At 39.3% G+C, this 26,148-nt stretch overlaps 1 pseudogene; it reads left to right on the forward strand.

Moving 5' to 3' along the window:
• LOC102499673 (uncharacterized) overlaps positions 1-20,778 on the forward strand; it is a 40,204-nt pseudogene extending 19,426 nt beyond the window's left edge.
• Positions 20,779-26,148: the final 5,370 nt, after the last annotated feature.

Genomic DNA, 26,148 nt, shown 5'->3' on the forward strand with positions numbered 1-26,148 from the left:
TCTGTTATTTTGTATTTGGCAAGAACCAATTCTATATTTTTTCTAAGAAAAAATACAATGTGATATAATCTAGTCCCAATCCAGTTCCTCATAGTCGACACTAAATGAATATTTGTTTATGGGTCTTTTATTTCAACGTTCACAGTTGCCTACTCTGTACTAGGCTCCATGTCTTGTACACAGTGCTTTGTATGTTTTTTTCAATTGTTTAATTTCAATTTCTTTTATACATTCAATGACATGTTACTTAGCTTGCAAAGCGAGTATTCCAACATGTGTACATTTCCCACCAGTCCAGTTAACAATACTATAGAATTATCTCCAATAAATAATAACCCATTTCTTTGTCCCAAATAACTTGCCTCTGTATTTTTCTCCTTAATGTCCTTCCTTATTCTCTACTTCACCCTCCCTCTTCCTACACTGTATCTGGTATTTATAGCCACTTAATATGTTTCTATATCCTTTAGTCATTGAGTTTCAGTCACAGAGTGCAGATACTTGGTATATATTAAGTGGGAACATACAATGTCTCTCCTTCTTAGCCTGGCTTGCTTCACTCAGCAGTAAATCTTCCATATTCATCCACTTTTTGTCAAGAGCTAGGGTCTTGTTTTTTATTGCTGAGTAGTATTCCATAGAGTATATATGCCACACTTTTTCAATCCATTCATCTGTTCATGGGCATTTGGGTTGGTTCCATGTCTTAGCAATTGTGAATAATGCCATAATAAACATCAATGTGCTAGCACTTTTCCAATTAAGAATTCTACTGTTTTTTGGGTAGATACCATGGAGTGGGATTGCTGGGTCATATGGTCGTTCTAGTTGTAGATCTTTGAGGAATTTCCAAATTGTTCGCCACCGTGGCTGGACCAATTTACATTCCCACCAGCAGTGCAGGAGAGTTCCCCTTTCACCAAATCCCCTTATCGTAATCATTCTGACTGGAGTTAGGTGGTATCTCATATGGTTTTGATCTGCATCTCCCTTACAATGAGGGATGTTGAGCATTTTTTCATATCCCTTTTGGCTATTTGTATGTCTTCCTTAGAGAGTGTTTTTTTTTTTTTTCCAACTCATTCTCCCATCTTCTAATAGGGCTGATCATCCTTTTTCAGGACAGCTGCTTGAGTTCCTTCTGTATTCTGGTTATCAGTGCCTTATCTGATGCATGGTTTACAAAAATATTTTCCCATTCAGCAAGTTGCTGATTCACACTAATTATTGTGTCTTTTGCTACGCAGAACCTTCTTAATCTGTTGTAATCCTACTTGTCTATTTTTGGGATTATTGACTGTGCTTTGGGGGCTTTATTAAGAAGTTTTTGCCTACCCCAGTGTCTCCCAGAGTTTCCCCAGTGTTTTCCAGCAGCAGTTTTATAGTTTGAGGATTTAGGTTTAGATCTTTGATTCACTTTGAGTTCATTTTTGTCAATGGTGAGAGGTAGGTGTTCAGATTCATCTTTCTGCAAGTGGATACCCAGTTTCTCCAGTGCCATTTGCTAAAGAGGTTTTCCTTTTCCCACTTGATTAAATGGTACCCTTTGTCAAAAGTCAATTGGCTGTATGTTTGGGAGTTTATTTCTGGGGACTCTATTCTGTTCCATTGGTCTACCTGTCTTTTTTCTGTGCCAATACCATGCTGTTCTGATTACCACAGCTTTGTAGTATATTTTTGGGTTAGAGAGTGAGATGCTGCCCACTCCACTCTTCTTGTGCAGGATTGCTTTGGCAATACAAGGTATTTTATGATTCCAAACAAATTGCATGATTGTCTTTTCTAGGTCTGTGAAAAATGTCTCTGGCACTTCGATTGGGATCTCATTAAATATGTTGACTAATTTGAGTAGAATTGCCATTTTGATTATATTAATTCTTCCAATCCAGGAACATGAGATGTCCTTCCACTTTTTTCTTTCTTTTTTTTTTTTTAGAGGTTTTTGCTATAGGGCGCGTGCGCTCGCCAGACAGACAGAGAGAGACATAGAGACAGAAAGCGAGAAATCACCCCCCAGGGGAGATGATCATGCTGCAATCCCTTCTCCTCCATTCTGCTCTCGGGATCTTGGGCACGCACGCACGCGCGCCTGGCGTGAGTTTTAAGCCACCGGGTCCCGGACGCTAACCGCGGTCGACTATGTGGGAGTCCAGCAACATAGCCATTATGCCAACTGCTGGTTCCCTCCTTCCACTTTTTTGTGTCATTTTCAATTTCTTTTTTTAGCTTCTCGTAGTTTTCCTTGTGGAGGTCTTTAACTTCCTTTGTTCCTAGGTATCTTACACTTTTGGTGGCTATGGTAAATAGAATTACTTTTTTCAGTTCTATCTCTTTCTGCCTGCTGTTCATATACAAAAATTCTATAGATTTCTAAATGTTGATTTTGTATCCTGCAACTTTACTGTATTCATCTATTACTTCCAGGAATTTTTTTCATGGATACCATTGGATCTTTTATGTATACAATCATGTCATCTGCAAAAAGAGATCGTTTCACCTCTTCTTTTACCATTGGAATGTTTTTTATTTTTTTCTTCTTTTTTCTGATTGCATTGGCGAGGACTTCCAGTACTATATTGAAAAGGTGTGGAGAAAATGGGCATCCTTGTCTTGTACCCGTTTTTAGTGGGAAAACTTTCATCTTTTCTCCATTCAGGATGATGTTCGCTATGGATTTTTCATAGATAGCTTTTATTGTGTTGAGGAATGACCCTTCTATGCCGATTTTGCTGAAAGTCTTGATCATGAAGGGATGTTGTATCTTATTAATGCTTTTTCTGCATCAATTGATATTATCATATTTTTTTCTCTTTCTTTTTATATATGTTGAACCACCCTTGCATCCCTGGAATAAAGCCTACCTGGTTCTGATGTATAATCTTTTTTATATGTTGTTGGATACGATTTGCTAGTATCTTGAGAACTTTTTCATCTATATTCATCAGAGATATTGGTTTATAGTTTTCCTTCCTTGTCCTGTCCTTATCTATTTTAAGAATAAGGCAGATGGAGCCTTCATAGAATGAATTTGGGAGAGTTTCACCCTTTTGAACTGTTTGAAATAACTTGAGTAGAATGGGGGTTAATTCTTCTTTAAAAGTTTTGTAGAATTCAGAGGTCTAGCCATCAGGATGAGGGTTTTTCTTTGTTGGGAGGTTATTTATTACTGATTCAATTTTCTGGCTTGTTATGGGTCTATTCTGACTTTCTATATCCTCCTGGCTCAATCTAGGTAGATTATATGTGTCTAGGAATTTGTCCATCTCATCTAGATTTTCTTGTTTTTTTGGCATATAGCTGTTCATAGAATCCTTTCATGATGTTTTGTATTTCTATTATGTCTGTTGTTACATTGCCAGCTTCATTGCAAATTTGATTTACCTGGTTCCTTTCTCTCTTTTTCTTAATAAGTCTCACTAGTGGTGTATCAATTTTGTTTATCTTTTCAAAGAACCAGATTTTACTTTCATTTATTCTATGTATAGTTTGTTTATTTTCTATTTCATTTATTTCTGCTTGGATCTTTATTATTTCCTTTCTCCTGGAGTTTTTGGGATTTTTTTGCGGTTGCTTTTCCAATTCTCTGAGGCACAATGTTAGGTGATCCATTTGTCTTCTTTCCATTTTCTTATACGCACTAGTTGCTATGAACTTCTCTCTTATGACTGCTTTTGCAGTGTCCCAAAGATTATGGAAACTCATGTCCTCATTGTCATTGGCTTCCATGAATCTTTTTATTTCAGTCTTTATTTCTTCAGTAGTTGTAAAGTCATTCAGGAGTAGGTTATTTAGTTTCCATGTATTTGTGTATTTTTGAGGATTTCTCTTGAAATTAAAATCAAGTTTAATTCCATCATGGTCAAGGATTCTGGATATAGTTTTTATGCCTTTGAATCTGTAGAGGCTTACTTTGTGCCCTGTCATGTGGTCAGTCTTCGAAAAGGTTCCATGTGGGGGAAGAAAAAATATATCTCATGGTTTTGGGGTAGAAAGTTCTATAGATTTCTGTTACATCCACTTGATTTATGGTATCATTTAGATAATTTATCTCTTTACTTATTTTTTGTCTAAATCATCTGTCCAGAGGAGATAGTGGGGTGTTGAGGTTTCCAACAATTAATGTGTTGCAGTCTATCTCTCCTTTTAAATCTAACAGTCTTTCCTCCGCGTATTTGGGTGTTTCTGTGTTAGGTGCATAGGTATTTATGAGCATTATATCTTCTTGATGGATTAACCCTTTTACTATAATGTAGTGACCTTGTCTCTTCAAACAGTTTTTGTTTTAAACCCTGTTTTGTCAGAAATTAGTATCGTGACTCCAGCTCTTTTTTGTTTTTCATATGTATTGAATACTTTTTTCCAAGCCCTTCACTTTTAGTCTATATTTGTCTTTATCCATGAGATGTGTTTCTTTTAGGCAACAGATAGAAGATTTCTGTTTTTTTTTTTAATTTATTTTTTATCCAGCCAGCCAGTCTGTGTCTCTTGATTGGAGAATTTAATCCATTAACATTCAATATTATTACAGATATTTCTGGACTTGTCTCTACCTTTAAGTTGGCCATTGTCATGGTTGCCTTTTATTCCCTTATTTCTGGCTGTTTACTTTTTAGTTTTCCTGGAATAGGACTCTTTTCAGAGTTTCTTCTTCTTCTTCCTCTTCTTTTTTTTTTTTTTTTTTTGAGAGGTTTTTGCTATAGAGTGTGAGTGCTCACCAGAAAGACAGAGAGACAGAAAGCAATGAACCGCCTGCCCCCGTGGGGGCATGGCCAAACCGCAATCCCTTCTTCTCCATTCTCCTCTTGGGATCTTGAGTACACATGCCTACATGCCCGGCGTGAGTTTAAGTCACTGGGTCCGGGACTGGAACTGCAGTCGATTACATGGGAGTCCAGCAACATAGCCATTACACCAACTCTTGGTCCCTCTCCAGAGTGTCTTGAAGAGCTCATTTAGTGTTGGCAAATTCTTTCAGGTTTTGTTTGAGAAGATTTTAACCTTTTTTTTCCCATATGAAGGATAATCTTGCTGGATATAATAGTCTTGGTTGAAATTGTTTCTTTCTTAACACTTTTACTATGTCTTCCTTTCCATTCTTTCCTTGCTTGCATTGTTTCCATTGAAAGGACCGGTGTTAGCCTGATGTGATGACCTTTGTAAGTAACTTGTCATTTCTCTCTTGCCAGTTTTAGTATCTTGTCTTTATCTGTGGTCTTGGCCAGTCTGGCTAAGATGTGACTTGGGGAAGATCTTCTTGGATTGATTCTATATGGGGTCCTTTGTATTTCTTGGGTTTGGATGTGTGAGTGTTTCTCTAGACTTGGGAAGTTTTCTTCCAAGATTTCATGGAATAGAATTTCCATATCCTTATTAGTTTCTTCACCTTCTGTTATATCAATTATGTGGATGTTTGGGCGTTTAATCAAATCCAGTATTTCTCATATATTTTCCTTTTGTTTTGTTTTGTTTTGTTTTCTGTATCATTTTGGTGTTTTTTTTTTTTTCCTAGGTTTGAGGTTTTATCTTCTATGTTGGAGATTTAATCCTCAGCATGGTCTAGTCGACTTTTAATACTTTCAAGAAAGTTTCCTGTATTACAGACTTCACCTCTAATAGTTCCATCTGATTCTTTCTTATAGTGTCCATTTCTCCTTTCATATTGTGGAAGGACTTCCTAAACTCCTGTAGTTTATTGTCTCTTTTCTGTTCCAACTCATAGAGTTTTGTCACCATGAATGTTCTAAATTTTTTCTCTGACATTTTGGTAACTTTTTATGATTTTTTTTTTCAAGAGATGGAGGAGAGTTATTGTGTTCTTTTGATGGAGATATATTTTCTGGTTTATTCAGACCTGAGGCTCTTCTTCTACTTCTAGCCATTGGGTGATGTATTCACTTTTGGATACCTTTTTGGAGGATGTTTCTTTGACTGGGAACAAGTGTTCTTCCTTTTTGCTGTGGACTGATGTGTGACCAAGTCTCTCTTCTGCTGTGTTTAGCTATGTGGTCTCCACAGGAGGAGTCTTCTATTCAAGTGTCTGAAGAGCAGTTTCTCCTTTCTTGCAGATGCTTCAGTAAAAGAGAGGATACCAGGGGGCCTCACAATACTTTCTGACAGATGGGGACTCTGGGGTAAGGGAGCTGGGCTGGGCCTGGGGCCAGTGACTGGCCCTGCCTCAGTGTCCCTTATAGGTCAGGGGACTGAAGATGGAACTGGGCTCTGATAGAGAGCTGAGGGCTGTCCTTTCTGACAGAGGTGGGCTCTGGGGTGAGGATGCTGGGCTGGGGCTGGAGCTGAAGCTGGGGCTGGGGTCAGTGACTAGCCCTACCTCAGTATCCCTTACAGGCCATGGGACTGGAGAAGGAACTGGCATTTTTTTAAAGTGGATTCAAAGTTATTTTCCCCATTGTTTTATTTTATTTTATAATTTCTTATTTATATTTAACTATTGTACATCTTATGGGGCACAGCATGGATTTTTCAAAGCATGCACAGAGTGTGTGACAATCAAATCAAGAATAATACCATATTCATCATTTTCAACAAGTATATGACTATGTGTGTGTGTGTGAGAGAGAGAAAGTCTGTTTTTCTCATTCAGTGTGGTATATTGTTGCTCAACCCATTTATTCTGTCTTGCTCCATATTTTTACGAATGGATGAATCACTCTACTTGGGTCATTAATATCTATAAACAAATAATGGTAGAATTGAGGAGCTAAATCCAAAGTTTAAATCCATCCAGGAGGAAAAGATGAATTCTCTCTTTAAGAATGATAAACTTCATAGTGAGGCTTAGTTCTATGTCCTCAACTGTGGAGTGCTGAACTGAGTATAAATGTCATCTGTCACTTCACTGTGGCACCAAGGTTGAAGGAAATATTTAATATTTTGGGTTATCCAAGTTTATTTCCCCAACATCATGAAAGATTGAAATGTTTTTATGTTTTCAATTACAAATCTCTGCAGTCTTGAGACTGAGCTTCAGTTGAGCTGTTCCAATGGTGGTCACTTTTCCCACAGAAAAATGTAAATTGTAAAAAGCAAGAGAAGAAAGAAGGGATTAATAGAGGGAAAAAAGGTAGGGGCAGAGAACTAATACTGAAAGAACAGTAAAAATAACACCATCATAAAACACTAGACACATGTAACAGAAAAATAATTCCTAATGATATTCCCATGTAGCCATTTAATATTTAGATCTGGAATTTTCTAAATGGAAAATAGCAATGGAATATTTTGCAAGATATGAAAAAATGATTCAAATTAAGATGATGTGAAAATAGGGTCAATTATTTTTGCTCTAATGAGAACTTAATGAAACCAGATTCTAAAAATATACATGAAGGGGGCCATCAGGTGGCATGGTGGCTAAGGTGCTGGACTTTCACTTTGCCGACAGTGGTTCAAGTCCCAGACCTGGTGGCTTGCTTTCTTATTTTCTCTCTCTCAGTCTCTTTCTCTCTCTCAGTCTCTTTCTCTCTCTCGGTCTCTTTCTCTTTCTCTCTCTCTCTCTCTGGTGAGCATACAAGCCCTATGACAATAAATAAATATTTTAAAAATCTATGTGAAAATCGTAATGATGGTAAAACACACACAACAAATTTCATGTGGTAATATACTGGAACAAAATATATACATTTACTAAGAATAATTTTTTTAGGCTGTAGAGAGAATTGTCTTTGTTTTTTGACAGAGGGTACCTGTACTCACCACAGAAAGAAAGAGAAGGAGGAATCAGCAGACGGTGTAATGGTTACATCACTGGTCTTCCATGCAGTTAACCACGATTTGAGTCCTGGACCCGGTGTCTTAAAATTCATGCTGGGTATGTGTGTGCACATTCCCAAAATCCTAAGAGGAGAATTGAACAGAAGGGATTTCAGCATGATCATCTTCCCTGAAAGGGTGTTCTCTCGCTTTGTTTCTCTCCTTCTCTCTCTGTCTCTCTGGTGAGCACATGTGCCCTATAGAAAAAATATCTCTTAAAAAAAAAACAGAAAGAAAGGGAAAGCAAGAAATCACACTTGATATAGAGTCTGGCCACACCACAATCTCTTCTTTTCCATTTCTTCCTCCTTTCAGGATTTTGGGCACGCATGTACATGCACCTGAGGTGTTTTTCAAATGGCTGAGACTCCAACTATGAGGTAGGCCATGTGGGATCCAGGTGATGGACTGACTCGAAAATCAACTTTTTAAATAACATTTTTAAAAATGATTATATTTTAACTATTAAAATATAAAGTTTATCTATTATTTTTTAAAAATAGAATGGATGGGGCCAGCAGATGGTGTGGTGGTTAAGGGCACTGAATTCCCACATGGCTGACCATAGTCTGAGTCCTGGATCTGGCAGTCTGCTTTCTCACTTTCTCTCTCTCTCACTGTATCCCTCTCTGGTCAAATTAAAGTAAAATAATGAATAAATAAATAAAGTTAAATAAAGTAATTCTTTTAAAAAAATAGAATGGACATGTAGCAAAGAAATCTTTCAGAAGGTCCTGTTCAAGGTTACAAGGAGGTGGGAGAGGGTTTGTTTGTTGAGCAGTGTGTGTTTTGTCATAGAGTGTGGAGAGACACTTTTGTCACTAGACATGCTACAGTGCTGTGTTTCCAATTGACCTGCAAATGTAACATCAAAGTGTTTTCTCAGAGTGTTCTGAAACTGTTCTGGTCCTGGCTGTTCAGGGTCACACAGTTCAAGCCAGGATTCATGTCTTAGTAGAGGAAACTGAAGGTGAACTCACACAAAGCTGATTGTTCATGGAGGCATCACATTTTTGAGGCAGGTAGCTCAATCCAATGCTGTGACTGGATGGCTGATATAAATTGCTGAGAAAGTTTCTGGAGAAAATGTCTTCCCAACTAGGGTATAAATCAACTTTGGAGATCCTCAGGGATACAGATCTACCTAAAGCCAGCCACCTGGAAGAGCTAGAGTAAAATTTTGTGCTAGAAATTGCATATTTATTACAATTTCTCTTTGTGCTTTCAGATCTAAATTAGCCCTTTTATGTCATATAAGACTCTAAAATCTCTGTTTTTGCTAGAATGCATTCAAGTTATCTTTTTTGAGTGAAAGTTTGACCTTTATTTTGAATCCCTTGAGACTTATTTCTATATAGGAGTCTTAGTCATGATGGTCCTAACAAGGCTGAATGTGGTGCTTTGCACATAGTTAGACCCTAGTACCTGTTTGCTGAATGAGGTAATTCCCTAATTTATTTCCTATCTTCACTGCAGCAGCATATTGTACTCCTCTCCCTAGAATGTGTCTGGAGTGGCTTGGTGGCTTTACCACGTTACACGGTAAAAGACTCCTTCCTCTTAGGGTAACACAGACTTTAATCTCTGCTTACCTTCTCACTCTGTCCTGCACCTTTCTCTTCATATTGGATTTCTGCTTACTGCATGACCTTCAGATATGTGCTGTGGAGTGTCTCTGTGGTTCAAGCACCTGCTTCTCCTTCTTTCCCTGGTGGGGACATTGGCACAATTTCATTTCCTAAGCAACTGGCATCTCAAATTCTGTCTTAAGTCACCTTAACCCAATTTAAAGCTTTCTTGTCCTGATAGCTTTTATAGATCAGCAGCATATGTCTTGCCTAGCCATCAAATCTAATAAGAGCAGACAGTCTTGTCTCTCCGATGGTTCCTGTGTAATCATCCCACATTCATGTGTCATCCAATACAGAACCTTTTGTCACGCTAGGAAAGTGAAATTCATGAGCTTAAAAATAGAGGATATCCTCCGTGGAGTTGCAGCCTTGCCAGGATAACACTTTCTTCAAAAGGAACTGCACAAACACTACCTCACTGGTTAGAGTAACACAGGGTGTGTTGTTAACTCCCTTGGAGGCAATGTCTGAAATGACTGGTCCATCTGCCACCAACAACAAAGTCTTGACCACCCATTAGCACATTCCTGGGTTGAACATTGCCCTTTGGCTGAACCCTCCTAATACTGTGCTTGTTGCTGTTGCTTCACACTCCAGATTGTCATATAAGCACTTTTTGCTATTATTTCCTTGGCCTCCTTTCCTTGGCCTCAGATGCCACAATGCAGTCCTGATAACGTGAAAAATTAAGGAAGAACAGCAAAAAGATAAAACACTTGTTAGAAGTCATAGTACAGCATAATTACCATTTCATCTTAACTTTCTAAATGAGGTCTTTTTTTTTTTTTTTTGAGAGATTTTTGCTATAGGGTGTATGTGCTTGCTAGAGAGACAGAGATAGACAAAGAGATAGAAGTGAGAAATCACCTCCTAGAGGGGATGGGCACTCCATAATCCCTTCTTCTTCATTCCCCTCTCAGGATTTTGGGCTCGTATGCACAGGGGCCTGTTGTGAGTTTTAAGTTGCCAGATCTGGGACTCAAACTGCGGTTGACTATGTGGAAGTCCAGCGGCATAATCATTACACCATCTGCTGGTCTTTAAAATGAGATCTTTCTAAGTGTTAAAAAGCTGCTATGTTGGAGGGCTGGCAGGTGATGTGGTGGTTAAAGTGTTGGACTCCCACATGGCTGACCACGGTTTGAGTACCAGACCTGGCAGCTTGCTTTCATACTTTTCCTTTCTCTCTTTCTCTCTGGTAAAATAAAAATAAATAAATAAATAAAGTTAAATAAAATAATTTTATAAAAAAGCTACCATGTTGGGATGTTGTATCACTTGCCAGGATATAGCTGACTTTGAATTAAGATAAAGCAAAAACAATAGCACCTAAATTCTATTTCCTAATGAATCTTCCAGAAGAACATGCCAACCGTTATAACTTTTCATTAATAATTTCATCTTGTAGCATATGGTATATTTAAAATATAGGTTTATTTGAATAAATGAAATGGTGATGATGACAATGATGATAAAGGTACAATGTTATAAGCTACACATTTTACATATATCCCTTTTTTTAGTACATCCTTCAATATATTTCTCCTTCAAAGAGGTCTATAATGTGGAAATTATTATCCCCATTCACAAATGACAAAATTTTTAAGCTTAAATAAGTGATTTTCTTGAGGTCACACAGCTAGTAATTGCAGGAAACACATGGTCTAATAGCAGATCCTTCATGTACTAATTGGTGTTCTATCAGGGAAGCAGAGTCACTGTGAGAGATATGGAGTAAAAAAATTAATGTAGGGATTAGATTTTTCTTGCCCCTACTTCTGGCTCCAGGGTCCTGCATGTGTATCTGCACAAGGGAAGAACAACATGAAGGACTCCACTTCCACCTCAGCGACCACTTTGGCAGGGCTGCAGTCTCCCCCTCAACTCCTATGGTCCCCACCTCACTGGAACAGTTCTTTGAAGGGCAGATAAGAAAGGCAGTGGGGATGCACATGGCATAATGGTTACATTGCTGGACACCCATGGAGTCAACTGAGGTTCTAGACCTGGGCCTGGTGGTTTAAAATTCATGCCAGGAATATGTGCATGTGTGCCCAGAATCCTGAGTGGAGACTGGAGGAGAAAGGATTGCGGTATGGAGAAAATTCCTAGTAAAGAACTGAAGGTCAGATTGCCCTTGCCTGATGGTATTTGAACAGATTTAGCAGATTTTTTTTTAAATTTTACTTATTTATTTATTTATTTATTTATTTATTTATTGAGAGGTTTTTGCTATAGGGCATGTGTGCTCACCAGACAGACAGAGACAGAGAGATAGAAAGCAAGAAATCCCCCTCCAGGGGGAATGGCCATGCCACATTCCCTTTTCCTCCGTTCTCCTCTCAGGATCTTGGGCACGCACACACACGTGCCTGGCATGAGATTAAGCCACCGGGTCCGGGACTCGAACTGCGGTCAACTGCGTGGGAGTCCAGCGACAGCCATTACGTTAACTGCTGGTCCCAGCAGAAATTTTTTCTTTACCCACTTTATTTACCAATGTACCCAATTCGACTCCTGAAAAGAGGTAACGTTTCTATAGAAGGCTTTTGAACAAGCATGGAATTAAAATCATCTCTCAGATTATTCCTTTTCAGATTTAAAAAGGAACATAAAATCCATGCAGCCAAGCTTCACTTCCTAAGTAGTTTTGACTTCTTCCTTATTAATGAAAGGTTTAGGTAGATTTTACCATCACATGTTGGGAGACATTTCTATCAAAGAATGTTCCAGTAACTGTGAGCCTTCTGGCCAATAAGTTATCAAAAGAGATCAGCAATTCTATAGGCAGAACCATCTTAAACATCTCAAAAAGTGGTTCTTGCAGTACTTGACACATTTGTCACATTAGAATGCAGGTCCAGCACATGGTTGAAAATGATGTTCTTGTCACAAAAAGACTTTCAGGAAAATTGCCAGAGAAAAGGGAGAGAGTGAAACTCTTGTTCGTGAAAACTGAGAAACCTGTTTCCCTTCCCATCTTCTCATTTGTCAGCAGTCAGGGTGGAGCCAAGAGAATATCCACTCCTACTCAGAAGACAAAAAAATGGCAAAGGAGAAACACCAAGGAAAAGAATATGAAAAATGGAGGAGGCAAAGGAAGGGGAAGAAAAAAAGAATAGAGGAAGAGGAGGAAGGGGAGGAGAAGAAAAACAAAAAAGATAATCCAAGAGGGTAGCAAGCTACATCAGTCCTAACTAAAGATGGCTGTTAGCAACTAAAATTGGCAGTGCTCCTCCAGTAAGTAATTCTAGATCCCAATGCAAACAGGAGAAGAAAAAGACTGGCCAAATGAAAGTCCAATTTAAAGTGAAAGATGAATCTGAAGGTGAAATCCCACAGGTAGTACCTACAGAAGAAACCTGAACTAATGGAAATGCAGAGATGCCAAAACATGGCACAGAAAAGACAACTCCACAATAGAGTTCTTGTCCCAACACACCTCGTGGAAAGAAAAGAAAGATTTTGCCAACTTTAGAGACCTTATAAACTGCAGAGCCCAAGACTCCAAATAAAGGCCTAGGGAAGAAGCCAAACAGTGAAGAAATGGAGGAAAAAAAAAAAAAAAAGAAATCTTTCACTGGGGAAAAATGACCCAAGACAGACTCCAAAAAAGCCCAGGGACAAGTTCTTTGCTATTTCTAGTAAATCTGCAAAGAAAGCTCCCCACATCCCCAAATGGTGGCCCCAAAAAACACCATGTGCCTCAATCAACCTAAAGTCAATGAGTAAATTTGGAGGAGGAAGCGTCAGTGCTTTTTGAAATACTTGGTCCCGGCTCCACTGTAGTCTTACCCAGGCCTGGAGGTTAATATGCTTACAAACCTCCTCAGGTGATTCTGATGTATGTTCCTGGGTATAAGTGGTTTAAACTAAATTCTATTTTTTAAATTGGTCTTTGTGCTTGATTATATAATAGAAGGAAAGTGAAAAACTCTTTCTCAATTAGGGGACCTGGTAAAGCCTAAGGAATGCTGTTGCCTGTACATCTCTAATAATGGCTTCAAGTTGCTGCTGGTTAGCAAAGAGCCATGCCACATTCCCTTTTCCTCCGTTCTCCTCTCAGGATCTTGGGCACGCACACACACGTGCCTGGCATGAGATTAAGCCACCGGGTCCGGGACTCGAACTGCGGTCAACTGCGTGGGAGTCCAGCGACAGCCATTACGTTAACTGCTGGTCCCAGCAGAAATTTTTTCTTTACCCACTTTATTTACCAATGTACCCAATTCGACTCCTGAAAAGAGGTAACGTTTCTATAGAAGGCTTTTGAACAAGCATGGAATTAAAATCATCTCTCAGATTATTCCTTTTCAGATTTAAAAAGGAACATAAAATCCATGCAGCCAAGCTTCACTTCCTAAGTAGTTTTGACTTCTTCCTTATTAATGAAAGGTTTAGGTAGATTTTACCATCACATGTTGGGAGACATTTCTATCAAAGAATGTTCCAGTAACTGTGAGCCTTCTGGCCAATAAGTTATCAAAAGAGATCAGCAATTCTATAGGCAGAACCATCTTAAACATCTCAAAAAGTGGTTCTTGCAGTACTTGACACATTTGTCACATTAGAATGCAGGTCCAGCACAAGGTTGAAAATGATGTTCTTGTCACAAAAAGACTTTCAGGAAAATTGCCAGAGAAAAGGGAGAGAGTGAAACTCTTGTTCGTGAAAACTGAGAAACCTGTTTCCCTTCCCATCTTCTCATTTGTCAGCAGTCAGGGTGGAGCCAAGAGAATATCCACTCCTACTCAGAAGACAAAAAAATGGCAAAGGAGAAACACCAAGGAAAAGAATATGAAAAATGGAGGAGGCAAAGGAAGGGGAAGAAAAAAAGAATAGAGGAAGAGGAGGAAGGGGAGGAGAAGAAAAACAAAAAAGATAATCCAAGAGGGTAGCAAGCTACATCAGTCCTAACTAAAGATGGCTGTTAGCAACTAAAATTGGCAGTGCTCCTCCAGTAAGTAATTCTAGATCCCAATGCAAACAGGAGAAGAAAAAGACTGGCCAAATGAAAGTCCAATTTAAAGTGAAAGATGAATCTGAAGGTGAAATCCCACAGGTAGTACCTACAGAAGAAACCTGAACTAATGGAAATGCAGAGATGCCAAAACATGGCACAGAAAAGACAACTCCACAATAGAGTTCTTGTCCCAACACACCTCGTGGAAAGAAAAGAAAGATTTTGCCAACTTTAGAGACCTTATAAACTGCAGAGCCCAAGACTCCAAATAAAGGCCTAGGGAAGAAGCCAAACAGTGAAGAAATGGAGGGAAAAAAAAAAAAAAAGAAATCTTTCACTGGGGAAAAATGACCCAAGACAGACTCCAAAAAAGCCCAGGGACAAGTTCTTTGCTATTTCTAGTAAATCTGCAAAGAAAGCTCCCCACATCCCCAAATGGTGGCCCCAAAAAACACCATGTGCCTCAATCAACCTAAAGTCAATGAGTAAATTTGGAGGAGGAAGCGTCAGTGCTTTTTGAAATACTTGGTCCCGGCTCCACTGTAGTCTTACCCAGGCCTGGAGGTTAATATGCTTACAAACCTCCTCAGGTGATTCTGATGTATGTTCCTGGGTATAAGTGGTTTAAACTAAATTCTATTTTTTAAATTGGTCTTTGTGCTTGATTATATAATAGAAGGAAAGTGAAAAACTCTTTCTCAATTATGGGACCTGGTAAAGCCTAAGGAATGCTGTTGCCTGTACATCTCTAATAATGGCTTCAAGTTGCTGCTGGTTAGCAAAGATAATATGGGGACACAGTATCTAATGGAGCAATGGGCCACAAGGCATGCCTGGAAGAAGTAACCGACAAGTCATCAGAAACCAAGTTGCTAGTTTGTTCTCTCACTTGCTCTCTCTCAGCATCACCTGCTTCTCTATCTGGATATTGGCTTTTTTTTTTCTTCTTTATGCATGTAATAGAAGGTGGCTACTTGTATAAATAATAAATGTATAGGTCTTATATCAAGTGACAAGTGGAGAATAATTTGGAGCTATGAATTCTACTTTCAGACTTCAGAGTTGCAGGCTCTTATTGACTCAACTTGAATCAAGTGTCCAATCAACTATGACTAGGGAGGAGTTGAATGAAGATAAGGAGGGGACTCATGGATGGGTAGCCATTTCCAAAAGTATGTTTCAACCAGGATTGTTCTGGTACTAGATAAAGAGTGAGTTGCAAGAAGTGATAATGGAAACTGGACAGTTTTGAAAGTTGGTTTGACAGGATTTGCTGCTTGCTTTTGTAGCAGAGTCTCCTGAAACTAATTGGACAAAGGACTGAGACTTTGTTTTTTTAACCAATTTTTTCATTTCCAACTAGATGTGTAAACTACCTTGGAAGGATTATGTTCTGTTTGGCTATTTATGGTTTTCAGATAATTGTAGAATTGTTATAGAGATATAATCCAACTTCTACTTCCTCAATTCATTAAAAAAGAAACTGAAGATCAGAGAGATTAAGGTATTACTAAATCTTTCTTTTTAACTTAATTATATCTTTAACCATAATCCCTTATCCAAATTACACTGATCCTTTTGGAATGAATTTAGAAAAGAAACTTGGTGATTAGAACTCTACTTGACAGTTTGGATTAATCTTCAGTTTTTCAAGTGAATTGGGATTAAGCTGAATTATTCTCACTATATTTTAAAATAGATACTTCCCTCACCAAAAAGAACATGCATTTAAGTTGGCAATCTTTTGGTTCTGATTCTGCAAATGTCTCCAGCTTGAACATACGGCGATTGTACTTACCACCTGTGCTGAAATTCTTGCAAACACTGGGGATTTGAGACCAAATGTCAGCCCGTAGTTTGATATTTATTGGCTCTGGTAACTCATTCTCATAACCTTCTCTCAACCTTAAAATAGTTTGAGATTATTATATTTGTCTGGATGTTAGTAAAAATGTCATTACATTATGGGGGAGAATAGTATTTGAGCAGTTGTGATGACTTGTTTCAATTCTAGACTCGTCTTTGTTATCCTGGGACTTTCTAGGCCGCTAACTCTTCTTAGTATATTGTAATAATTTTTTTTTGTATTTTGTTATTTTCATTTTTATCATTTCATCATCTTCTATGAGTTTAGTCATTTACAAAAAGAAAAAGTAAAAAATTCTCCTCAGGCTCCAACACATTTAACTTTTAGTACTAAAATACTTTAATGCTGTTCTTATTTTATTGCACCTATTAATATTTATGTATAGTTAAATTCCCTTATAATATTTTCCAAGAGACCGAACTTTAATAGTATAGGCAGAACAATGTGAAATGTATAATACAGTGGAGGCTAAAGCAATTTACAATAGTTAGCTTGCAGGTAAGACACTTCTTAGCATAATATATTGAAAAAAAAGTACAACTTCTCTTATTCAACTGACTCAGAATGGCCACTGTAGCCAAGCTGGTTTGAAGAAAAAAAAAGTGACTATAAAGCTTTAAAGGAGAGGATAGAATAGAATGAATAGAATTCGGGCTCAAACAAAATACAAGTACTTGATATTTATGGACTGATTTTGGTTAAATGTTTAACTGATCAAAGAGGTATGTGTAATACATGGGACTTAGTTGATTTTTGTGAACATGAGTCACATATTTACTATCTTGTCCAAGGCCATTTAATAGGAAACCATTCAAGGAACTAATGAAAGAACAAAGCATCATGCCCTAATTCTCAGCTCTGCCTTACATGTTTGTACCATGGAAAGCAGATGACTCGTATGAGGTGGTCTCATACTAGGAATTCAGTTGCTGAATGAAAAACAGCCTCAGTTTTCTCATCTCTGAAACTGAAATGATTATTACATCTACCCATATAATGAAGAAAATTTACCACTTACATGAAGAAACTTGAAAAAGTTTAATGAGGTGGTAAACAATAGCTATTTAGGGATTTAGAATTCTGCTTCTAGAGCATTTGCCATGTTCTTTTAAAGAAAAATATAAAGCAAGAGAAAGTATGTTCACCTGTGGCTGATGAATACGTGATTGTAAAGGAAGAATATTGAAAGCATCATAAAGGTTATGGGAAAGGAAAAAGACCATGTAGAAAAAGCCAACCTCAGGAACAGAGAGCGATGATGTGAGCTAAGACTGTCAGGAAGCTAGAGCCCTGCCCTCTGCAGTGGGAACCAGGGGTTAATGTTGCGCATTTGCTTCTAGTTCTGGAATGCTCTACATCAGCCTCTGCCTTCAACCTGGACTTTTTTTTCCAAAGCAAGTCAGACATCATCACAGTGAGGTTGTGGGTTCACTGGTTGGTTCGGGTGGTGCCTTCATATCTCATTGCCAGCATATGGTCTATGTAGAATAACCCTTCTATTATTTGCACAGCTGCTGAGCAATATTACGTTAAAACATTACATGCACAATTATGTTCAATTATATAAAATGAATCTATTTTACCTAATGCTTATTCTCCAGGGTTTATGCATCTTTAGTTACAGGAAGTTTAGTACAGAGTGGCAGATGGTACAACACGATGTTTGTCAGCTAATAAATTTAAATGTCATAGCATGTTTCATTTTTTAGCATATATATCTATGTATTTTAGTCAAATGCCTGAGCTCACTTTTGAAGTAGAGGAACAACTGTGCTAAACTTTATGCATCTATAATCCTCCTTAGGTGTGATGGTGTGACTTTTGGTCTGGAGGGTGAATGGCATTAAGTCATAACATTTTCTCCTTTGTACTTTGGCCTGTCGCTCTCCCCTAAGGACACCACCTGTCAGAGGCACTTCTGTGACTTTGCTCCCTGGCTTTCTCTAATATGGTTTCTCCAGTTCCTTGTTGTTGCCAGATGATAGTGACACTGCTGTTACATCCCTCCTTCTGCCTGCTCTCCTTTTTCTGCTTGGGCTGGCTGTGAGGTGCCCCTCTTGCAGCGATTCCAGCGAACTCTTTAGTGGAGTTCTATTATCACTGCATATTTCATTTGCATCTTTTCTTTTTTGAAATAGTCTTCCCTTTCTGTTGTTTCTGACTTTGGTTGGGGAGGCAGGTATTTGTATTCAACATGCAGACTATGGAACAGGTATAATTGATCTCTGTCTCACTGACAATGCAGGACACCTTTCCTCTGGCTTCTCCCTCCTGCCTTCTTGCCTGAGTGGAAATATTTCTCTCTTTCAGGCTGTCTTGGTGGAAACTTGGTCTTTGCTTTTAATGCCATCTCTTGTAAAACTCTGTGACCAATGGGATTCATACTTTATTTCTTTGGGTAAACTAAAAGTAAAAGGGTCCACCTTTTACCTAGGTCTGAGGACTCCCATGGGACCATCATGCTTTGAAATCATTCCGCTTCTTGCTTTCAGATTTGGCGAATTTCTGTCTATTTCTCACACTTGGACTACAAGCTTTGTAAAATCATGTTGCCTTTGAAGTATACCAGAGGGTCCCAGAATAGTTCAGGTTTGCACTATAATCAATAATAACATGCCTAAATCCTCAACTGTGCCAAGCAGCCTCCTGCCCTGGAAGTCTTTGTTTTCTCTCCACCTCTAAGATCCTCCACTGAGCAACTTCATCACTTTATGTGAAGAAGTTCACCTATCCATCCTTTGCTCTTTTAAACTGCATCACATGCTTTGATAGGTGGTTTATAAACAAAATTCCATTGATGGGAGGCAGAGAAATTGAATGGTTGAAAGCCCAGACCCTGGGGGTAGAGGTCTGGGTGTAAAACTTAGTTCTGTCACACATGAGTTGTCTAAATTTGGCCAAATTTTTCCCCTTTTCAACCCATTTCCTTACTTGCAAAATGAAGATAAATTCTACCTCAGAGAAATGTGGAAATTAAATGAGATAAATCATTTTTTTCCTTTTCTTTTTCTTTATTCTTTTTTCTCTTTCTTTCTTCTTTCCTTTTCCTTTCAGTTTTTGCTATCAGGCACATGCACTCACCAGAGAGACAGAAAGAGGGAAAGTGAGAAATTACTCTCCCCACCTTCCCCCACCAGAGGATGGCCATATTTCAATCCCTTCTCCTCCATTTTCCTCTTGGGATTTTGAGCACGCATGCACATGTGCCTAACATGTTTTTCAAGTTGCCAGGTCTGGGACCCAAATCTGGAGTCGGCCATGTGGGATGCATTACTTTAACCATCATGGCACTTGTTAACCCCTCTTATTTTTTAAAATTAATACAGTGTCTTGCCATTTTGACACTTCTTCCTCAGCCTTCCAGCTGAGACTAGAGGTATGCTCCACTGCACTCAGCTTTTTTTTTGACAGGGTCTTGCTGTATTGTCCAAGTCAGACTTGAGCTCACCATCCTTCTGCCTCAGTATCCCCTTATCACCGGGACTATAAGTGCACACCATTGTGCCCAGCCTTTAAGACGAGCCAGAAATCAAACCTGGGCCAGGCCTTCCATATGGCCTCAATCTCTCAAGTACTGTGCACTGCTGCAGCTGAGCCAAGAGGGTTTTTTTTTTTTTTTTTTTTTCCCAATAATATGAGAAGAACATTATTGCCATTATTTTATTTTACTTTATTTTATTTTGCCATAAGGTGTGTGTATGCTTGCCAGAGAGAGATAGAGAGAGGGAGAGGGAAAATGAGAAAGAACCTCTACCCCTCATGGAGAAAGGTCATGCCACAATTCCTTCTCCTCTACCTCTCCATCCTTTTGGGATCTGGGGCATGCACACACTTGTACCCAGCATGTTTTTCAAGCCACCTGATCTAAGACTGGAACTGCATGCAGTTAATCTTGAAGGATTCAGTTGCCTTAACCACCATGCCATGGTTCCAAGAGCTTATTATTATTTTTTTAAATAATTTTATTGAACTTTATATTATTTATTTAAATTTATTTTAATTTGACCAGAGAGGGACAGAGTGTGTGTGTGAGAGAGAGAGAGAAAGAGGGCTGCCAGGTCTGGGACTCAAATGGCGGTAGGCCACGTCTGAGTACAGCGCCCTTAACCACCGTGCCACTGCCGGCCTCTCCAAGAGTTAATTTTTAATATGGATGGGTTGAATAGAAAACTTAAACACACAAATAACCATCAAAGATTCCCTCCCTCTTAGCTTAGATAGCTGCAGTATAGCAATTTGAAGGTTTGGTGCTATGTTGTCCATGAAATGGAATCATCTACTTGACTTTTGCCTCATCCCATGTACTGCCCGAGCATTGCCTTATAGTTAGAGAAGACAACTCTACTCCTATACTGCCAAACTCTTGACTTTATGAGTGTCCATCAATTAAGAAATGATGGTAAAATATTTGTGGAGATCTTCATTCAGGTGATCATGACTCTTTCATGTTCTCTAGGGCTGTCCAGTTTCCAGAACTGTCCAGTTTCCAGGACTCTGGAATGTGGAGAGCATCACTAGCTGATGGTTGTTGCCTCACTGGCATGTGACTTCACATTGAACAAAAGCAATATAATCTTCAAACTTACTAATTTTCCTAAAGGAAAGCAGCTCATTAATATTCTTGGCTGGGAGCTTGGGGAGGCATCAGTCTTGTTTGTTGTGAATGTCCTTCTCAGTCCTCTCTTGCTTTTACTGTTAGTTTGAATAATACTTCTAAGTGCCCTGTTTTTGTTTTACTGTTTTGGAAAAGGCTCATTTGGGAGTGGTGGGGTGGGAAAACTATGACATAATGGTAATGGGGGAAGACAATAGGATTTGAAGAAGGTGGAGAAACCAAAAAAGAGCAGTTCTATTTTACAACATCAGAGATGAAATTGCCAGGACAATTGAAAAGAAAATCTTAGCCTTATTGGATTCTATGCATGCTAGTGGTAGGGAAGCACTGGCATAGTGAAAAGTCAGGACAGAAAGACCCAGAATCAGAAAATGAACCCTTCAAGTGCTAATCAGAGCTACCCAGCCTGAGGGAAGGATAACTGGGTGCCACCTTCCTAATGCTGGTCATGGTGGGGGTCCATGAAGTGTAAGATTAGAACAGCATCATTTGGCATCAGTGAGGGTGGGGAAGAAGCAGAGAGAAATGGATGGAACCTGCCTTGGCTGGTTCGAATCTTTCATCATTATTTTGGAGAAATGGGTTTTCCATCTGTTTTAAGAGAGTTCACATGTGTGGATGTTTCCTCAGTTCCATGCTTACAAATTACATTGGCAGAAGACAAGATACCACCTGTTTGGAAAGGAGTAGGAGGAAATATTCTGAGAACCATAAAAGGGTTATACTTTGATGCAGGATTTTCCTCCTGGGAATTGCTCTTAAAGAAATAATCCGATAAAACCATGATATTCTTTGCAGCATTGTCTGCTTTGGAGAAAATCTGAAAAGTGCCTAAAAGTTCAATATTAGGGAAGCATGAACTAAGTTAAGCTTCTCAAATCAATGGACTGTTCTGTAACCATCAGGAGTTACAACTGAAGACTTCGTAGTAATAGTGGAAAAAATATTTGGAATATAAAATGAAAGAAAACTTACAGATATTGTATTAAATCTTCATCCAACTGCATAGCATTCATTTTCATATAGAGATAAGGATTAGGATTAGAAAAATGAAAGTAGAAACCTTGCAAGAGTGAAGAGAATGTAGGTAAATTTCTATTTCATTGTTTTACTGTTCCTTAATATAACACCTGTGCAACCAGAGATGGATTTTTTTTTTTTCTGGACAATGCTTAAAAGGAAATGGTGACTGAATATGTGAATAATGGCTCTTTGCACTTATTCCCTGACTAGGGCAACCTAAATGAGATGTTGCTTACTCTGTTCAGTAACTCCTTGTTCTTTTCTTATGAAGACTGGGGTCAATTTTTAAGGAATTGCAGAGAGAGACACAAATCCTGTGGAAATCCAGGAAAATATTTGTGCTTAAATGCAATTGCAGTAAAAAGACACCCAGTGTAGGTTAATGAGCAATTTTACAGCAGGAAAATTGGCGATGCCGATGAGAATAACAAGTCTGCTGGGTGTCAGCTTTATCTAAGGATGGTACCATAGATGAGGTTGGAGTCTTTGACCTTGTGATCCTCAGAATGCACTGTGACTGCAGGTGTCACTGGTTTGATGTAAGCAGAAATTCTTTGAGAGATATTGCAAATTCTAATGCTCGCAGTTAGAGGAGGGTCATGATCAGATATATCTCTGAGTTAAAAGAATGTATCAGCTCGGGAACCAGCAGTTAGCATAATGGCTATGTCACTGGACTCCCACGTAGTTGACCGCGGTTCGTGTCCCGGACCCGGTGGCTTAAAACTCACGCTGGGCGCGTGTGCGTGCGTGCCCAAGATCCCAAGAGGAGAATGGAGGAGAAGGGATTGCGGCGTGACCATCCCCCCGGGGGGTGATTTCTCGCTTTCTGTCTCTATGTCTCTCTCTGTCTGTCTGGCAAGCGCAGGCGCCCTACAGTGAAAATCTCTCAAAAAAAAAAAAAAAGAAAAAAAAAAAGAATGTATCAGCTCAAGGTTCTCTGGGTCTTAAGGTTTAGCCCTTAAATAATTTTTTTAAGAATGATTGGTTTCCAGTTCAACCAGGAAGTGTCGTCAAAAGTGGAAGTAACTGAAAGGAGAGGAGATGAGAGAAGCTGCCCTGGAGTCTGGAGGTCAGCACTGGTCACTTTCACTAAAGCAGGTAGGAATGTGGATTGCATTGATGCATGATTGGGAAGTCATGGATTTCATGCTCCTGGGAGTAGAGTAAAGGGAAGCATGAAGCAGCATGGTGGTGGGGGTCCTGTTACTGTACTTCTCAAGGGGACAAAATATGCTGAAGGCAGCACAGAACCTACTGAGTACCCACGGTTTGATGTATTGCAGCTGTTCCTCCAGGGTCCCTTGTGTCAGACGTCTTCATCTGTACATAGTCGTCTGTACTTAGAGTGCTTAAAACGGAAACAGGGTTATGTTTATTTATTTATTTTTTTGGAAAGTTTTTTTTTTTTTTGGTTATTATAGGGTGCGAGCACTCGCCAGAAAGACAGAGAGAAACAGAGAAACAGAAAGCAAGAAAAAAAATCCGCCCCCCCTACCGGGATGGCCATGCCACAATCCCTTTTCCTCTATTCTCCTCTATTCTCCTCTCGGGATCTTGGTCATGCACACACACACACACCTGGTTTGAGTTTAAGCCACTGGGTCCAGGACTTGAACTGTGGCCAACTACATGGGAGTCCAGAGACATAGCCATTACACTAATTGCTGGTCCCAGGACATGTTTATTTAAATGGTTTCTTTCCCCTTTCGTGAATAGGCTTCATGGTATGTGCCCATCAGAAGAACAAGAAGAAGAAATTAGAGATCATCTAGTTTAACCCCTTTACTTTTTAGAAGAATCACTTTGAGGGGCTAGAGAGTGGTTAATGGGTCAAATGGACTCTTGAGAGTGGTTCACATGAGTTGGTTCTGGGTATATATCCAGAGACCTCCCTGAGTACACAGACCATGTGTGTGTCTATAATCTGGGGCTGGCTGGATTACAGTGTCAAGATTCTGTTGTGAGGGACCAATAGATGGCATAGTGGTTATGTAACTAAACTCCCACGTAGTAGCCTGTGGTTCAAGTCCCGGACCTAGCAGCTTAAAACTCATGCCGTGTGTGTATGTGTGTGTGTGTGTGTGTGTGTGTGTGTGTGTGTGTGTGTGCGTGCCCAAAATCCCGAGAGGAGAATGGAGGAGAAAGGATTGTGGCATGGCTGTCTCTCAGGGGGAGGTGATTTCTCGCTTTCTGTCTCTCTTGTCTCTCTGGTGAATGCACATGCCTTATAGCATAAAATCTCTCTCTCTAAAAAAAAGACCCAAGGAGGTGCTAACTCTCTGTCTCTCATTCATGGAATAAATAAATAAATAAACATAGAAAAATAAATAGCAATTAAAAAAAAAAGTCTTTCCCCCCTTTTCTTCAGATCCTCTTTTCATCCCTTTTCTCTTCTCTTTTTATTCTTTCTTTTTACACCAGAAAAGAAAGCCTTTCTGAGGAAAAAATAAAAACAAAACAAAACAAAACAAAAAATAAAACAAAACAAAAATAGAGCATTTCTTTCTTGCTTTGTGGACAGAGGACTGGTCTTAGGCCAATTCCCAGCTCCTGGTCCTGTGGCAACTTGCCTCTAGGCAGGCTTTGGTGCCAGCCTGACAGTCACCAGCAGGGACTGGCAACTCTAGTTATGTGATAAAAATTTGATTTAGGGAAGACTGGCAGAGATTTAACATAGTGGGATACAGTTCAGGAAGGATTTTGGACAGAATGAGATAGTGGAGATCTGTATTATCCCAGGATGAAGGATAACAGACATGAGAGGCAGTTGAATGACCCAGGGAGAAGAAGTGGGCAGGGGAGGAGAGAGGGAGAGAGAGATAAGAGGATGGAGAATAGGGCTGAGGGTGCCAAGGAGTCAGGCCTTGCAAGAAGCATAAAAGACTGAAAGACTGATTGCTCAGGTTCAGGGAAAATGGAATGGAAAATAATAAACAAGTATCCCTATCTTGTAGTGGTCAGGGAATCTGGTATATAATTTCATAGAATTTCTCTTGTTCTGAGGTCCTGAAGTCTGGTTTCCTTTAGGACCCTAGGCAATGTATAGTGGTTTTCAGTGTAGGAAACATTTCAGAAAGGACCAAGTATCCTTTTTTCAGTGTAGGAAACATTTCAGAAAGGACCAGGTATCCTTTAATGTAAATCAATTTCTGTTCCCTTCCTTTTCTTTTCTTTTTCTTTCTTTCTTTATTTTTCCTTAGTCTTGCCTCATTTATTCTCCTTATAGAGACAATCACAGATGGGACCAAGATTCAACTGTAGATAGGAGGTCAGAGTGAATGCTGGAGAGATGAGTGGATCTTCTGTTGGAAATCTAGGTGCAGGACACAGGGGCCATATGTGGTAGGCTTGTATCTTGAGTAAGGCCATTGAATCACATCGTGAAAAGGTTGTGAAAAAATCTGGAGAAATGAAAGGAATCGAAGGCAAGTCCTTTTGGACTGAGATGGCTATTGGCAGAGTGGAGTGGCAGGCTCTGGGAAGCCAATTTTTATAGCAGAAGAAAGCAACATGCATTCAGGAAATGAATACAGCTCATGTTACTTTGCACAAAGGGCCTCATATGCCTTGAGAAAGCACTTGACTTTTTCTAGGAGTTCATGTGGACAAGTCCAGCATCAGCCTGCTCATTGGCTACAGGCAATGGACTGGGATGCCTTGGGACAGTGGCAGAGAAAATCTAGAGGCAGAGGACACTGTTAGGAGGGTTAGCAGGAAACCAACTGAGAAATGCAAAGACATGTATCTGAAGCAAGGGCAGAGAGAATGGACAGGCAGGTGGCTCAGGGTTTGAAACAGGTGAAGAAAGGAAAATTTAGTGATTATAATCTCCTTGATGGGAAAATTTCTTCCAAAATTATTTATCCGTAAGAAACCAAAAGGTATTGCATGAATCAGTGTTATTTCTTTTCCAAACTAAAGTTCTAGACAACTTGAATAGATGAGGAAGGAAAGCAGAATCAGCCAGAGAAAGGGCTGTCGCTTCTAAACAAAAGTCCCTGGTGACGACACCCTCCTCTGTTATAGCCACTGCCAGCAGGTTCCAAGCAGTGGAATGGCACCAATACCCTTTCCTTTGATATTCCAGGTGAGATCTAATATGGAAGCCTCAGGATAAGTTTTAATGAAGTTTATGGGAACATAAGAGGGAAATAAGATATGGTAACATGTAAAACCATCTCTAGTTTATAAGAGATGACTGCCTGCCAAGTTACAGAATGAGTCACCTCAACTCCACAGTGTCCATATTTGAGAGAAGGAGACCCAGAGGAAAGAG

The sequence above is a fragment of the Tupaia chinensis genome, unplaced genomic scaffold (genome assembly GCF_000334495.1).
Source record: "Tupaia chinensis unplaced genomic scaffold, TupChi_1.0 Scaffold000093_1, whole genome shotgun sequence".
Lineage (NCBI taxonomy): Eukaryota > Metazoa > Chordata > Mammalia > Scandentia > Tupaiidae > Tupaia > Tupaia belangeri.